At 44.0% G+C, this 17,136-nt stretch overlaps 1 non-coding gene and 1 pseudogene across 1 annotated transcript; both read left to right on the top strand.

Annotated features, from left to right (window-relative positions):
- Positions 1-1,414: 1,414 nt before the first annotated feature.
- LOC118977181 (UPF0561 protein C2orf68 homolog) lies at positions 1,415-1,896 on the top strand (annotated as a pseudogene).
- Positions 1,897-9,471: 7,575 nt separating this feature from the next.
- Positions 9,472-9,576, top strand: LOC118977197 (small nucleolar RNA SNORA18). Its single transcript, XR_005064475.1, has one exon. It is a non-coding gene; the product is annotated as a small nucleolar RNA SNORA18 (small nucleolar RNA).
- Positions 9,577-17,136: the final 7,560 nt, after the last annotated feature.

The raw sequence follows: 17,136 nt of genomic DNA, 5'->3' as shown, positions 1-17,136 counted from the left end.
GAGAAAGGGAGAGAAGTACCAAATTGGTTGCCTCTCACATGCCCCCAACTGGTATGTCTGCAACCCAGGTGTGTCCCCTGACAGGGAATTGAACTGGCAACCTTTAGGTTCGTAGGCTGGCACTCAATCCATTGAGCCACACTGGCCAGGGCCACAGTGAGGATTCATAAGGGTGAATAAGACAAAGGTTCTCTCCTCATAGAGGGAAGAGAAGATAATAAAAATCTTGGGGAGCCAGATAGTCACAAGATAAAAATGTTTCTAAAATGTCAGTTACTGATAACATGTCACAAAAATCGAGCAAGGTGACAGTGTACTGTAGAGGTGAGATGTGGAAAGAGGAGGTTGCTGTGCTCCAAAGCTCTGAAAATGGAAAACAAGACCTGTGTGTACCCACTAACTTTAAAGACTTGCTTTAACATTAATTACATTTTTTTGTTGTTTCTTGGGCATATTTTAAAACATGAAACTGGATGGACAGAAGGTAATATAAAGGTGTTAATGGCTTTGAAAGGTCTTTTCCTGAATGATTCAGTAGTGAACAATCATTTCCTGTTAAGGACCACCAGATGGTGCTATTAAAGTGTAGTGTATTTTTCTATGTCACAGCTTTTAAGGTTTTGGTTTTTTTTTATAATAAAAGTAAATTTACTAAATACAATGAAAAGTCTTTATACAGTTTTTCTGGTGAAATTACAGTGTTATATGTGAAGAAAGTAAATGTGCTTTGTGCTGGACTTAAAATGTCCGAGGATACTACACTGAAATGTCACAGCCTGAGAGAAGCTTGCCAAGCATGGTTAACATCAGCAGAGGCTGAGTGAATGAGAGAGACAGTAAATTAATAGGCTAGGTTAGAAGTAAATTGGTCTTTGATTTTATCATGAAATTCTTTAGGAAGCAGGTACTAAAATGGAGTTAGTGGAATATGGTTAAGTGGAGAGAAATGAGTGAGAAGCAAAGGAAGGATGCAGAATTAGGCAGGGGAAGCTGTCATTCTGTGACGCGCAGCTGATGGAGTTGCTGTTAGCCCAATGAGGAGCTCCAGAGCAGCAAAGACTGCCTATTAAAAGAGCAGTGTGTTGGACGGACATGGCTAGACCATTTTCCCATTACCTTTTTGGGTCCTTCACCACCTGGAGGTTAGCATGATCTTGGCTGTGAACCCTGACCAAGCTAACAAGGCCACGTGCTAGCTCCACTCCTTGCACACTGAGTGGGTCAAGGGCATCTGAGCCACACATCTATCTGTTTGCCACAGATTTATAAAAGAAACATCCCCTTTACAAGATTAAAGTGAGAGGAAATTCTATATATCTTGCTTATAGAAGAAAGATTGGGAGGAGCAGCACAGAGCTCTCTAGGAGGGAGGACAGCCCTTGGGGTGGCGGCTGCTCCGCTCCCAGTGCCCCAGATGGAAGCTGCAATGAATCCCGGACCAGGTCTCTGCTGCAAGCCAGATGGGCAGCTGGACATGAGCCACGGCTTCGGCTTCGTGTACCACATCCGGCGGAATCAGCTCGCCCAGGACAACTCCGACAAGAAGGTGAAGCAGGCAACCAAGAAGAAGAGGCTGCACACGCCATTGCGATGAGGCCCCACAAGCCAACATGCAAGTGTACCTGCCACGACACTGGATTGCTCTACTCACCCAAGCAACCCAGACTGAAGAGTCCGGTAAAAGCAGTAGTGGAGGCTCGGAGCCAGAGCCTTCTGGCCATCACCTCTTCTGCTTAGAATATGAGGCGGAAAGCAGAGAGGTCACATCAGTTATCGCGTATCAGGACGATGACCCAGGAAGGGTGAGTGAGGTGTCCACACACACCTCTGGATCCACCCAGGCAAGAGGCCATCAAGTCTCGCATTGAGGAGGAGATCACAAAGAGCCAGAGCTGACACCGACCAGGCTGAAAACATTCCCTCCCATCTGGAATCACTGCCCAGGGAGTTCACCCTTGGATTGGGGATGCCAGGACCAGTCTGGGCTGATCTTGAGACACATACGCAGACACCTCCCAGAGCTGCTGGAAGAGTTTGTTGCAGGGACTGTGCCTGACCATCTCCCTTGTAGCCAGTCTGTCTTGTATATTGGCCCAATTGACTGGCCTGATTTGGAATTTTTGAGAATTTTGTTTGGCTAGCTCAGTGTCTTAAGAGCAGAGACTCCCAGGAGAGCCAAAAATTAGAAGCCTTAGGCCAACATGCTGCTTTCTCGCTGAGTTCATTTGCCCTGGGACACCTGGCCACTGCTGCTCCACCCAGCTGCATGGGCTGTGTTTGTTATGTTGTGGTTTCTTTTTAGTGCGTCTGCACACTTTCATTCATTTTTTCTAGATCTTTTTTCCCGCATGTGTTTCTTTGTTCTTTCCTTCATCTTTTTGTCTCCGAGGCCACCAGTCCTACCCTGCCTCACAAAGTGACTGCGCACCTCCAGCGGCTCAGGACTTTGGAGGTGTGGGGTCCTGGTGGTATACCTTTCTGACAAGCTCTTTCAGCAATCTGATACCAACACGAGGAGAGGTGTTCATCTCGGAGGCTGAATTGCAAGCATGTCTCCCTCTCCTTCCACGGCTTTTTCAGGTTTCAGTCAGGCCCTGCTGCTTTGCACTGTCTGGGTAAGGAGACTTAGGAAGATGCCAGAACTAAATCTCAAAGATCTCTTGCAGTAAAGCCCTGCCTTGGTTAGGACTATAGAATTCTAGCTTTCAACCTCATCCCTAAAGGGGGATTATCAAAACATGCTTGAAACCGCCTCTCCAAGTGTGCTTTAACGGTCTTGGACTGTTACAGAGAAATTCAGCAGCAATCATCGTCTGTTTGGAACCATAGTTGCAAAAATTTAAAAAAAAATGGGACAATGGCCCAGATGAAGTGAAATGAACATCTCATCTGCTTTTCCCCTGACCCAGAAATCCTTTCCTGTCTCCCGAGAGTATGTAATCTTCCAACAAATCCTTACAATAAAGATCCCAGGAATATCAGTGCTTTCACCTAAGTGAACTCTTTTCCTACTGCAGGATTAAGCTACGGTCTTAGAAATCCACAAGGCATCTATTCTGTTCCAAGCCACATCAGTTTTCCAGCACATATGCCTAACCTCAGCGACTTGCAGCTTGGGGGTTACATGAGCCCTTCAGCACTGAGACTTTTCAAAACCAAAGTCCTCCTGTCCCAGGGGTTTCTCCACATCAGGGTCTCAAGATCAGTCTAGCTGGTCCCTACCAGCAGCTTTTCTCTTAGAGGACACCTGAGGGCACTCTTAAAGCACATTGTTAAAGTGCAGCTAGCCACAGCTTGCAGTGGAGTCCTGGCCGGGCGGGGAAGGTCCGGTGAGTGAAGTGGGTAAGTTAGAAGGACCTGATTGTTAAGGGACCAGAGTGCTTCTGACCCACAAAGAGCTGGCCCAAGGTTAAAGACCTTAACCTTGCCAGTCCTGAGCACAGTTCTGCTTTTAAAGGAGAAAGTCTGCCCTCTATTTATTCAGCTGGACTCCAAGTGCCTTTTGACTCACCATGTTAGCTACTTTCCAGAGCTTCCTGGGTCAAGGAGGCTGTGCCATCATCCCAATCTCCCTGCAGCTCAGAGAACCAGTTATTTTAGTCTTCCAGCTCTTCAACTGATCTTCTGACTTGGACATAGAATTCTGTTGGAACTCTTCGGCTTCCCAATAAGGAAATAGCTTTGGGGTCCATCTTCTGACAGCTGAATGGCCTGCTCCTTGAATTTATTATGGAAATTTAGAAACAAGACCAGAAGAAGAGGTTTGGCAGAGCACCCGAAATTTTAGCCTCTATTCCTGTTCCGTGAGAAGGGAAGTGAGTACCTCCTGCCTTTGTGTGTTTGTCAGGTAACCCTTACACACTCGGGTGAGAAACTGATGGGAACTGCTTGTGTGTAAAATTTTTCTTGAAGCCCTTTGCTTACCAAATAGAAATATTTGGTATAAAATATTTTCCATTCAAGAAAGCATTCTAATCCTTAGCAAATGTATGCAGTATGACTCTATAAATCACTAAGCCTGGCACTCACTGAGGTTGTCCTTCAGAGAAGAATTATTGGTGACGAGGCTGCCATTGCTCCAGGCATGCCTGAAATGCTCCTCTGGTGATGGCCCTCAGCCAGCAGAGAGCTTTCTAGCACAGGTTCATTGGTTACTGCCACCCCTTATCTGGGGTCCAGTTTATTGACCAGGCTTGTCTCCAGACATCTTTCAGCTGTTTTCAATGTCAGCGCTTTGCCATCACGGGAAACAAATGTTCAGAGCATTTCCCACAGGCTCTAGCTATTCCCAGATGGGATTGTCCAATGCTGCGTGGTGCGGTGGCAACAGCGCTGGACTAGCTGGAGCTTTCCAGCAGGCTGCTGCAGATTCGACACCCACTTGACTAGATGCATTCTCAGCTATCTACAAAAAAAAAAAAAAAAAAAATAGAGAAAAAAAGTCTGGTAGCCCGATAGGTATCTTATATAAGTGTTCCTCCACTTACTGAGGGTAAGCCTTGGATTTTAAGGTTTTGTGTTTCCTGGGCCACAGTGGGGGGTACAGAAGGAAGCTGGGGTTTGCAGGGGTTTGGGCTGTGCAAAAATAAACACTGAAGCTTGAGTTCCAGCCAGTTGGCAAGCATGGAAATTTTTGATGAACGAAAAGCAAGAAAAGAATGTAAAGCTTTTTGTTTTGAGTGAGAGAGAGTAGGAGCCTGTGGAGGCTAGCCAGATAGCAGGACCAGCATGGCAATAACAAATGCTCCCTCTGGGAGACCCTATGAAAGGGGCATTCCATCTCCATGGTCTCCCCTGAGGGCACTGCCAACTAGATGTTAGCCCAGGGTAGTGGGTATTCAACCCACTGTGCGTCTGGTGGGATCTGTGGATGGTTGAGTAGTGGATCTCAACTGGTTCACAAATATAAATGAAGACTTTACATATAAAAAGAGAAATAGGGATAGATTATTTTCCTACCTCCGGGCATTTTGGGAGAGTCACAGAGGAGTGTTGAAAATTATTTGAAACATTTTAAGCTCTCTCCTTGAATTCCTCCTGTGCCTGAGGAATTAGATAGCCAAGAAGCCATAAGGCCCTGACTGGTGTGGTTGGGTTGGTTGGGCATTGTCCTACAAAGCAAAAGCTTGCTGATTCAATTCCTGCTCAGGGCACACACCTGGGGAATGAGTTCAGTGCCTGGTCCTGGTGCGTGCAAGAGGCAACTGAGTGCTGTTTCTCTCCTTTTCACTCTTTTGTCTCTTCTCTCTAAAATTTCATAAATAAAATTTTTTTAAAAGAAGAAGCCATAGGCACTTACCCCAAATTTCCTGAGTACTTGGAGGGATGCTTGAAGTGAAAACCCGAGTGAATAACTCCCCTGCCTTCTCAGAGCCACCAGAATGGCAGACTGGTTGCACCGGTTATGCTGTGATGTTAAATGTATACACAGCCGTGTAGTCTTCTGCTTTCTCATTTCAGTGTTTCTGCTCTGTGGGTGAATAAAGTGAAGTATGCAAATTATTTGAAAATACTGAAAGGAAATTGCTTTTCGAAGACAGTATTCTTTTTAGCCAATAAACATTTTTACAGTAAAAAAAAATGGACTATGAATGTCAATGTTTCACATGGAAAAGTATGAGGTCCTCAGTAAGTAATATGTTTCTAAAGTGTAAAGCTGGAATAAAGGTTATTTTCCCATTTTGCTAGTAAGTAAATTGAGATTTGTTTGCCAGACAAAGAGCTGAAAGTAGAACCCAGGTCTTCTGCATAGCACACCAATTGTTTCCACCACGTGCTGCTATTATTTGGTATAGAAGACCACTCTTTAAAGACAGTAGTAAGAAGTATATACTTATTTATAAAAGACAATTTATAACCCAGGTTGTCTTTATAACCCTGGTTGTTCATAGCCTTTCAAAAATGTTTCCCGAAAGATCATGTACTGCTTCTGGGGTGCTTATACTGAGATCGTTATAGCCATTTGGTGGTTACATACTTCTCATAAATGATGCTAATATCAGGGTTTCAGCAGTGGTCACTGCATATCTATATGGACAATACCACCAGTTACTAGGAGCTCACGCTTGGAATCAACCAGATTTGGGCTCATATTCCAGCCCTGCCAATTACTAGCTGTGTCACCCATAGGCAAGGTATTTGGATTCTGCAAACATCATTTTTCTCTTAATATAATGAAGCTAACAGTGCCTATGACATAGAGATGCTCTGAGAATTAAACGAGAGAGTGCACAGCCTCTGGAGCTTATTAAGTGCTCCAGAAGTATTAGCTCTGAACATATCTTCAGTTATCTCTCTCTTCACACTCTGTAGCGGTATTTAATGCATGATTACACGTTTTCCTCTGGGGATGGGAGTGGTGGAAATGCGCACACATACGTGTGTAATGTAGCTGAAGCATAAAATGTCTGCTTTTATTTTTATGTCCACTTGAAAAAGTGTTTTATGATGTATGTTGTGTCCATTGCAAGGTGGAAACAGTTTCTCTGCAGCTTGCAGCATGACACCGTTCCTGGACAAAGGCCAAGGAGCTGCCTTTGCTTAATGGATGGCATCGCCTCTTCTAAAGTCCATCTCTTCGGGTGCTCCTGTCGAGGATGAGCCTTCACACAGGCCATCCGTGCTTGTGTTGGCAGTTGCTCCACCACGGAAAGAGGGTTTTCTCTTGACAGCAGAGTGTGAGCACCAGTCGAACCACAGCGCCCTCAAGGTTGGACCAGGTGAACAGGTTGGAACAGCTGTAATTCAGATCCCCAAACGGCCAAACTATTGTAGTAACTGATATGACAATTATAAGCCCACATAGCAAACGTACTGTGTCTTTTCACATGACACTTAATATTTGTGTAAGGACCTATTTCGCCTTTTAAAAGTGCCTGCACATCTGTCATTTCATTTAATCCTAACAAGGATCCCGTCCCTCATTCAGGTTTCCTAGTGTCATAAGAAGTAGCAGGCTGAGCCCACACGGGAAGGTGCCATGCTGGGTATGGAGTACGTATTTTCTCCTGATCCTCACAACAGTGCAGTCTTGTCGGTAGTAGGGTGTCCATTTCACAGCAATCAGCTAGCACTGATCTGAGCACCGCTCCCCCAATGCTTTCTGCTAGCATATTGTATACTTTTCATCTTATATTTTAATTTATTGTCTAAAAGATAGCCTTTCCCATGCCATTAGAGGTCAGGACCGTGGGTACCTTGAGAGGCGGGGTGGGGACTAGCAGGGGCATGAGGGTTGCTGCTAATGTTGTTTTTTGATCTGAGCTGTACACTGATGATGTGTGCCATCTACAAATCTTGTATTTCAATAAAAAGGTCTTGTAAGCCAGTTTTTCTTTTGAAAGTGCGCGCTCTTCCCTTACCCCCAGGATCTAATACTTTCTACAGTGGACGAAGTGAGCTCGTGTGTGTTTGCTCATTTATAATGAAGAAATTGGAGCCAATTCCACAGAATCGAGGAGTGTTGCCTAATCTTTGGGGTCACGGATCAATTGAGGATTTGATTAAAATTACAATAAAAATAATAACAATCAAAGCGTATTTGTTCTGTATCAGGAACAAAGCCAAACTCTTTATATATATCATCTGTGCATAACACTGGGAGGTGGGAACTGAATCTCAGAGAAGTAAGCAACTTGCCCAAGATCGCACACGAAGAAATCTTTAATTCAAGATTCAAACTCAAGTTTTTCTGGTGCCCAAGCCCATCCCCTTAACTACTAAGCATGGCTTATTTCTAGACTATGGGAGCAACTTTGCCTGCAAGTCCCCCCATCTGCCACGAATGAAAGTGAAACTACCAAGACATAATCTGCTTGGGGAGGAGAGGTGGCCAATCTCTCAGAGGAGAAAGGCCAAGAGCCCCTTCCTCAATGGGCTTTTATTGGGTTCATTTGCACAAGAATACAGGTACGGATCAAACAATAGATAGCATTCAAAGAACTATGAGAGCTTATTCTCAGTCAGGGTCAGATAGCTAAAGAGCCATAAAACTTTGAGGAACAAACTTCTTGCTTGGACCCTTATCATTTAAATGAGAGCATTCTAAACAAAGCAGGTTTCACGGGATTTTACATATTCTTCCTTAGGCCTGATCACCTGGGGAACCCCCTCTTTCCAGCACAGGGCTGCACCGCCTTCCCCATCATAGGTTTTCAGGCTTAAATACATTAGAGCCAGGAAGCGCTTCTCCCAGACAAAAATGGGGACTTGGGCTATGTCAGAATAGCCAGGGGTTGAGGGTCCATCACTCACTCTTTGTTGCTGGCCCCCTCCTTCCACCACCCTGAGTCCTTCCATGATGGCCTCCCAAGTGATTGTGTCTGGTTTAAATTGCCCCGCCCCCCCTGAGGGGTCTTACTCATCATTGACTATCCAACCATGCATTGGGGGCGGTGGGGGGGGGGGAAGCAGAGACAAGCTTTGTCTCCTTGTAGCTTGCATTCCAGAGGTCACTCACTCAGTCTTAGCCATGGGAGACAGTTACAATTCCTGATACCAGGCAGAGCAGTTCCCAACACTAGACACTCTTGCCAAAAGAATGGACTCTTTCCCTAATCTCTCCCCCTCCAACACACACACACACACACACACACACACACACACACACTTTGCTGTTATTTCAGGGAATACATAAACCTTCTGAAGTACATCATCCACAGACAGTTTGTTTTTTTTTCAGTATAGAACTTTATTGGGGTTTGCGCACCCGGGTGAGGTTTCCTGGCCTGCATAGTGTGGCTGGGGAAGTCGCATAGACACTTTTAAAAAAACCCTTCAGGTTGAAAAAAATGACAGAAATTTTTTTCAAAAAGAACTAGACTATGGAAAAACACTCAGATTATTAATATAATGAAATTGTAGTTTTAAAATATTATATTCCTTTGTTTCCCCTATACATTTTGATTCATGTCATGTTCATATTAATATTTTATTATGTAATGTGTAATGTAGTCAAAGGGGTATATGAAACAAACATGTAAATTGGGAAGTATGATAAAATCGATCAAGTCCTGTGAACCCATAATCCAACCTAACAATTAAAATGTTACCAATACCGCTGAGTCTATCTATGTATTCTTATCCATTCCCTTCCCTTCCCTCTAATTGGAGCCCTTGCTCTGAACGTTGTGTTGAGCACTTCAAATAATGTATCATTTAGTCTTCCTTGCTTTCAAGTTACTGCTTAACACATTGTTAATTTAAAATTGTGTGTGGTATGATCACTATGATCATAATTTTTAAAAAACATTTTCTTTATCTTTAGAGAGTAGGGAAAGGAGGGAGGAAGAGAGGGAGAGAAACATCAATGTGTGCCTCTTGTACACCCCCTACTGGGGACCTGATGTGCAACACAGACATGTGCCTGGGCTAGGAATCGAACTGGTGACCATTGGTTTGAAGGCTGGCACTCAATCCACTGAACCACACCAGCCAGGGCTATATGATCGTAATTTTTAAAAAATATTTTCAGTTGAGGTCTATCCTGATGGGGCTTTTTTCATAGACCTACATGGTTGGCAATGCCTCAAAGAGTAAATATGCGTTAGATCTGTGGGGAAGAACTACAAGACAGAGCTGATAAAACGATGAAAGACCTAGCAGTCAATTTTTTTATCTTAGATATTGGTATATCTCAATGAACTGTACTATTCCAGGGTGTGATAGTTTAATAGTGAATATGACTGGAATTCAGAACAAGGCAGATCCATCTACTCTTACTCTAAAGGTGTGGAGAATTTTTGAAGTATGTCCATAGTCAAGTGGAGATCAAAGAAGCCCAACTAGGAGAATTGTAGACTGATGGACACAACAACTGCGGATTAAAGGGACTATCTTGAAGGTTAAGACTCAATCTCAGAAGGAACTAAGGCAGGAGAAAGAATCATGTGAAATTTCTTAAATAATCATTTATTAATCAGAAATAATTTTGCCTGTTACAAATAAACTACCTTTTTATGCTATAAAATATATTTTTTTAGCTCTAGAAACTCTGATTGTCATTTCTGGGGAACTGAAGTTTCCATCAGTATGTACTGACCCCTTCGTGTTTGGTGGTGATTTGCATCTCAGAGTCTATGAAGTGTCAGGCCTGTGTGGCTAGCTCAGTCCTCTGCGAGTTGGAATTTGCCATTTATATTTTTCTATCGTTTTTTTTTCAGCCTTTCTCTGTTCTTAGATTTTAGGAGTGTCTTCTCATATATATCATGAAGCTTTATTTATTTGTGTTTGACTCTGGCAATTTTTGTCTTTGAATGAGTTTAGCCCATTTTCAGGAATTGTGATTATCGCATAGTTGGACTTTTCTGAATATTCTCTACTTGTCTCATTTTTAAAAGATATTTTATTTATTTTTAGAGGGGAAGGGAAGGAGAGAGGGAGAGAAATACCAACGCATGGTTGCCTCTCGTGCATCCCCTGCGGGGAATCGGGAACAGGCTTGCAACCCAGGCATGTGCCCTGGCTGGGAATCGAACCGCGATCCTGTGGTTCCCAGGCCCTCGCTCACTCCACTGAGCTACACCAGCCAGGGCCCTACTTGTCTCATTTTTAATGCTTCTTTCCCTCTTCTCTTCCCCTTTTTGGGTTGATAGATTGGTTTTTAATCCTTAAGTGGCAGATTACAGTTTCCAAAGGTGGCTGCCCCAGTGTCTCCTGCCTCACTCGTTTTATTTAGGGTGCCCTCGCCACCCCCCACTGAGAGGCGGAGCCGGTTTCCCTTGCTCTCTCAATTTGGCTGACCCTGCGCCTGCTTTGACAGAGAGCAGAGGCAGAAGCGACCCTGTACCAGTGCTGGATGTAGTTTTTCACTGGCCTGGCAGCTTTTGTCTCCTCCTCTTAGTATGCCAGCTCTTGGACCCCAGCTGCAAGACTGTGAGAAGCCCAGGCCACACAGAGAAACCACGAGTGGCTGCTCCTGCCAACACCAGCTGAGCTCTGAGCTGGCCGCCAACCACTCCCTGTCCTGTGAGCGAGGCCTTGGGGACATCCGGCCCTAGCTGCCACCTGACTTCATCGGCACAAGAAACCCGAAGAAGGATTGCCCGAAGAGCCCAGTCGGCTTAGAAAGGCTTGGGAAATATGAATAAACTGTTGTTTCTTAGGCACTAAGTGTTAGGGCGATTTTTTATGTAGCAACAGGGGACTGGGATAGAAATGTGGCATTGGCTTTGGGACTGGATGGAAACGGGGGCTGGAGGAGTTGAAGAATGCGAGCCAGAAGGGCCTGGAGATGACCACAGTCAACAGGGGCTCAGGGAAGTGTTGGGGAGAGCAAGAAGACAGTGAGGAAAATGGCCTTGGAGGCTGAAAAAAGGGACCCTTGTGAGCAAAGGTCACACGTTTGCTACCACTGCTGCCTGCAGTTACTTGTAAAATAGAAAGGGCGCCTAAGAATGCACAGATTCGACTCGGGAGATTTCCAGGCAGGATGTGTGGACTGGCTTCTGTTCACCTATAATGACAGGTGGGAAGAGAGACGTGAGTGAGAGAAGGAATGGCTCAGTTTTTGAGCTGAGTTTAGGGAAATAGAGAGCCCAGGGCAGTCCTTCCAGGTAGCAAATTAAAGCTGGCATGTTTAAAGATTTATCCAAGAAATGTTCCTCATTAATTCTTTCAAAAAGATTTTGTTGTTAAATTGATGATTGCAAGTGTAATCATTAGTATATTATCTCTCTGTGGTTAACTCATAATTGTAACTTTTAGTTGTGTTGCATGTTTCCAATTTACGAAGAACTTGCACATGCATTAGCTCAGTTGCCCTGGTAAACCCACTGTTAGGCACGTAGGAAAGCTCTTATTAGTCCACAGCACAAATAATAGCAACAACCACAATTACCCTCCCTCCTCCTCCATCTTTGGGGTTCCTACCATGTACCGCTGATACGGCTTTGATGCACAATTGCTCACCCCCACAGTAGAGTGTTATGACTCACAATTTGAGGATGAAGGATCTTAAGCCAGAGAGGGGACCATCTCAACGAAGAAACAGCCGGCAGGGGTGCAATCTCAATTTGAACATTGGTTTGACTTCAAACCCAAACTCCCAATTTCCCCTTTTCCCTGAGAAGAGCAGACAGCACTTTTAAATCAGAAAGTGTGTTCAATATATGGATTATTTTTATCTTATAAAATTTCATATTTGTTTGTCTCCGAGTCCATTTTTTCACACTTACTGTATGTGACCTACAATTTTAATAAATTGTTTTACTTTCTTTATTTCTTCTAGTTACCTACATACAATATTATAATAAACTTTGTTTGTAAAGTGTGTGAATCAGATGATATGTATGTAATCTTTCACCTTTGTTATTCCCTTTATCGTTTCTAACTTTCGGAGGCACGATTTTTCTACAGGGCTACAAATGATTTCCCTTTGACCAGCAGGTGGGGCTCTTGATAACTAAATAGGAAGAAGCCTTCCTAAAAAATGGACTTTATCGGGTGCCTACCGTGTGCTTCCGGAGACTCCCATTGCTGCTGCTTCACGTTTGTACAATTATGTTCTGAAGCTTATCTCAAGTTATTGTTTTTACATGCGGTAAAGGTTTCAAAGGAGCACTTACCACTTTACCAGGAAGAAGCCTCTCCACGTTTCAAACTGGATTCGGTGATTGCTGAGGGGGCTCTCAAAGCTTCAGGGCCACAATCTGAGGCCCAGAGTCTGTGACCTCAGTATTCCCTGCGTCCTTGGTGAGGGAACTGGCATGTCTGATCTTCTGTGGCCTTCCAATGCATTCCAGGAATTCAGAAGCTGGGAAATTCTTCTTAAGGCTATTGTGATCATAAATAGAGAAGAAATCCTGGAGAATTCGAGAATATTTTTAATTTATAAATACATTTTTCAAAGATTTTATTTTTAGAGAGAGGGAAAGGGAGGGAGACAGAGAGGGAGAGAAACTTCAATCAGTTGCCTCTCACACACCCCCAGCTGGGGACCCAGTCCACAGCCCAGGCATGCGCCCTGACAGGAATCGAACGAGCGACCTTTCAGTTCTCAAGCCAGCACTCAATCCACTGAGCCACACCAGCCAGGGCTGTAGATACATTTTTATACTTACTGCTTTTATCTATAAATGGATACTAATATTAATATCATCAATATTTTTTTCTCTTAAATACCAAATAAATGATGCCTCAAAACAGGAAGCAGAAAAATCCAGGTGTTTCTGAAATTTTATTTTCCCTTTTTTTTTTCCTTAAAGTTTTCTTAGGGCTTTCCAGTATCAATTTGTATTATATTTTAAATAGCCACGTTCAATTGTAGGATGGTGTCACATTGTCTCTTCACATTTCTAAGTAAGAGATATTTCAAGATGGGAGTACACTTCAGCGGGTGATACCACTCCCCACTGCTCCAATAATCAAATCAAATATTTGCCAAGTCTTTCAACCACCTCTCGAAGGCAGATCAGGACACACTACAGCTCTTTCATTTACTAAGCTTGGACATGTGTCCTCAGGAAAGGTCACGTCCCCCTTGGAGTAAGCCTCTTCTCAGAGTAACAAAGGTTGAGTAACCTGTGCAGGTCTTTACAACAAGCTGGTCATATGTCCGGACGACATGGTTGGGTGTCCCCTGGCCTGGGCCATGCCTGGTCAGCACTTTGAGAAGAGCAGGCAGTTGTACCAGAAAAACCTGAACACTCACTACCTCTGAGTCTTTGGGGTCTAGCTTTTCTTTTTCTCCCTTTTCCCTCCAACCCCCCCAAGTCACATAACCTGGTTGTTATAAAGTAGAACTTGAACGAGGAAATTGCCTCTATATCAAGAATGTTTGTTGTTTTCCTGGTCATTCCAATTCATCTTGGATCTCTTCCTCTGAGCATGTGAATTCGTATTTCTGAGTGGACAGGGAGTAAATAAGGAAAAGTGCTGATTCACTAGCCTTACAGCGGTCCATTCTCTAAGACTTTTAACTTTTTAAATCCCTCATTAGTGTCCTGCAGAGGATGTTCTTTCCCTGCGGAAAGCTTTGCTGTTCAAGGCAGCACAGGTATTAAGAATAGCTAATGCTCGCGTGCCAGGCACTGTGCCCAGAGCTCTTCACTGCCAGCTCGCTGCATCCTCACAGCCATGCTATGAGATTTGTAGATAAGGAGACTGGGGCTCAGAGGGGTCAAGTCACTTGTCAAAGTTGGCACAGATTCTAGGTGATGGACCTACGGTCTGGATTCAGAGTCTCTGCTCTTAACCAATGGAGCATCCCAGGAACGTGTCCTTATTGGACCTGAAAGGAATAGCAACCTTTTATTGCTTACAAAAAAGAAGAAACTAGATTGGAAATAGTTTAAAGTTCAGGGTATGATTCTGTTTCTTATTTACTTCTTTACAACATTTTCTGCACCGTAGTTCTAGTTACATATCTGTACTCACCTGTTGCGTCACTTACTACATTGTATGAGTTTAGTCTCACTCGCGCCTGAGAAATAGGCACAAAATTTAGCACATAGCAAGACTTGTTTTACGTTTGGGAGCTTAAGTAGAAATAACTTTTGAGGAGTGCTTTAAAGTTTACAAAATACATGCAAATTATTCCACTTACTACTAATTACAGGTATTTAACAAATTCCTTTAATTTGCTAGTCTTTGGAATGTTTCTGTGCAAATTTTCCCTGCTAGCACTTGAAGCTCCTGGAGCAGGAACCTGGCCATGCTCACTGTACTCACTACACGTGGCACAGTGCTGTGCGCGCCGCAGGGTAAAGGTTATTTTTATTGTTAGCTTATCTCTTCACTCTTATTATGGAACGTTCAAACACAGGCAACAAACGAGTGAGTGCTGTAGCAAACCCTCCTTCACTCATTGTTTAGCTTCACCTGTTATGAACTCATTGCCAATCCTGTTCCACTGACACCCGCCGCCACAGCCCTACTCCCATCCCAGATTAATTTGAAGCGAATCCTGATGAGATATACAGTTATCTGTAAACAAATCTTTTAAAATACGCAAATGTATTGGAATATAATTATTAGGCCAGAACTACAGTATTTATTCCAGGTTTCATAAACATCAGTCACATTTCACAAATTGTTATGAAAGGGAAGTCGTGCTATAGACGTCCAGCTCCAATGTTACAATTCTGATCCTATCTAAATTGTATTACTATTCTTCTCTTGACTCATTTACCTGTGACAAAAGCATCACTGCCCGACTACAACACTTTGGAACCCAGCCGCTTGGGTCCTTTGACGCGTTTATGTAGACGAAGACACACCTGAAGGATTGTCCTCTGCGATAACCTTGGCATGACCTGACACTCATCACTCAGGATATCAGTGTGGGGCATAGTTTTCTTGACTGTTCATAAAGAGCTGATGGTTCATCTTTTGGAAAACATGAATCAGCTCTCAAAGAGCCCTTTTTTGTACAGTTGTTCATATTGCAGCCTCACTGGGAAACCCCTGTGCAGAATCACCAGCTTTAACTTCCTGGTGTTCCATCCATTCAGCTCTTTATAAAGAAATTTCAGGGCTATATTGGGAGTTCGGTTCTCTGGCCTGGCAACAGCCTCTGACCACTGGGTTGCATTGATAGCCATGCCGCTCCCCTTCTACTGGGGGTTTGGAGAGAGTTGTGCTGCTGCTGATCACAAATGGCATCAGTTCAAAGGGAACAACTACTTCATTTATTTTAAAGTCTGAGTCTGATTCAAATAGGCAGGGGCTGAAAGGAAGGCTTTCTCCCCAGAGCGCCCAGCCAGCACTCCAAGAGGCCGGACAGCACAGAAGCAGAGTGTGGGGATGTTGGGGGCCGTGGGCTTTAGTCTGGTCTCCAGCACTCACTGCGTGATCTTGGGCAGTGTACTTAACTCCTCAGAAACTTTCTGGTAAGTTTCTTACCAGAAACAGAGCTTATCATAGCATCTATACCCGAGGTGGTCAGTGGTTTAGTTTGTTTAACAAATATTGAAAGGACACTCTACTTGTCAAGTATTCTTCTACATGCCAGTGGTAGAACAGTAAACAACATGATCTTGTCCTCATAGAGATTATATTCTAGAGGGGGAGGCATAGCCAAATGGGTAAATGTATAACATCAGGTAGACAAATATTCTGAAGGAAAATGAATCGGAGTAGGGTTATGGAAATTAAAGAAATTAATGTAGGTATGGCTCTGAACAAACACGAGGTGTTATTGCTTCCTCTAACCCAGGTCTGAAGGAGCAACCCATGGCTCAGTTGACAAGGAACCGATCTTTAAAAACTCTACTCACACGAGTGTATGTATGCTTCGGAGGATGAGAATGACCTTTCATGTAAAATTGTGACTACATACATGGCAAACCATGTGATCAGATAGTTTTTAGTGGTAGTTGGCAGCAGCAAGAGAGGCAGCTAGAATCTTCACAAAAGCTGCAGAGACAGGCAAGAGGGAGGGCAGCCGCAGAGGCAGCAGGGTCGAGACACTAGATGACTGGGACTGGGAACTGTTGGGTGGCCGTCCTGTGGTGCTCCGAGCGACTGCTCGAGGCTGATTGTTTAACTGCTGTGAGGCTTCATGTCTTTATTTCCTTCTGGTACTTCAAAATAACTCCCTATTAACTGAAGCTGAGAGAGCCAAAGGACCACTAAATGGTACTGGTCTACATGTGGCTGTCCGCCCTTGCTCTATAGAGATACGACCAGGTAGGGAGGACAAAGGACATTTTTCTTTTGATCTCTTTTGTCGTTCCCGATTGGGACAAAGCCTGGGGAATCTGGTTCAATGAAGAGTACCTGGAGAATCTGAACAAAAATCTTCAATACCAAGATGTGATAGCTTTTAACACCCCAACAAAGACCTAGGTTTGGAGTATGAGTCACAGCCCTTAAAAGCCATTCTGGAGCTTTTTTAAAGGCAAAGCTTAGGGCCACTTATAGACTGCTTTAGATGTGGAAGAGTGGTCGGGTCAGACCTCCTGGTACTGCCTTCTCTGCTACATACATAGGTCCCTTGCAACCACAATGGTGAGTGAGGGTGGGCGGGGAGAATGGGTCAGAACAATGTTGGCTATTTCAGGCCTGGAGAGTGGTAAGAATGGCTTGAAAGTGTAGAAAACAAGCCACAAGAATTGATTCATTCCCTTGATATGCGTTCAAATCAAGTCCTGTTGACAGATGGGGTGACCTAAGTCACCAGGTACACTTAGGGAGGGC

This window comes from Sturnira hondurensis, unplaced genomic scaffold, assembly GCF_014824575.4.
Source record: "Sturnira hondurensis isolate 20B ecotype Veracruz unplaced genomic scaffold, ASM1482457v3 Scaffold0021214, whole genome shotgun sequence".
Lineage (NCBI taxonomy): Eukaryota > Metazoa > Chordata > Mammalia > Chiroptera > Phyllostomidae > Sturnira > Sturnira hondurensis.
The sequence above is the reverse complement of the archived record's forward strand: the minus strand, read 5'-3'. Positions and strand labels throughout refer to the sequence as shown.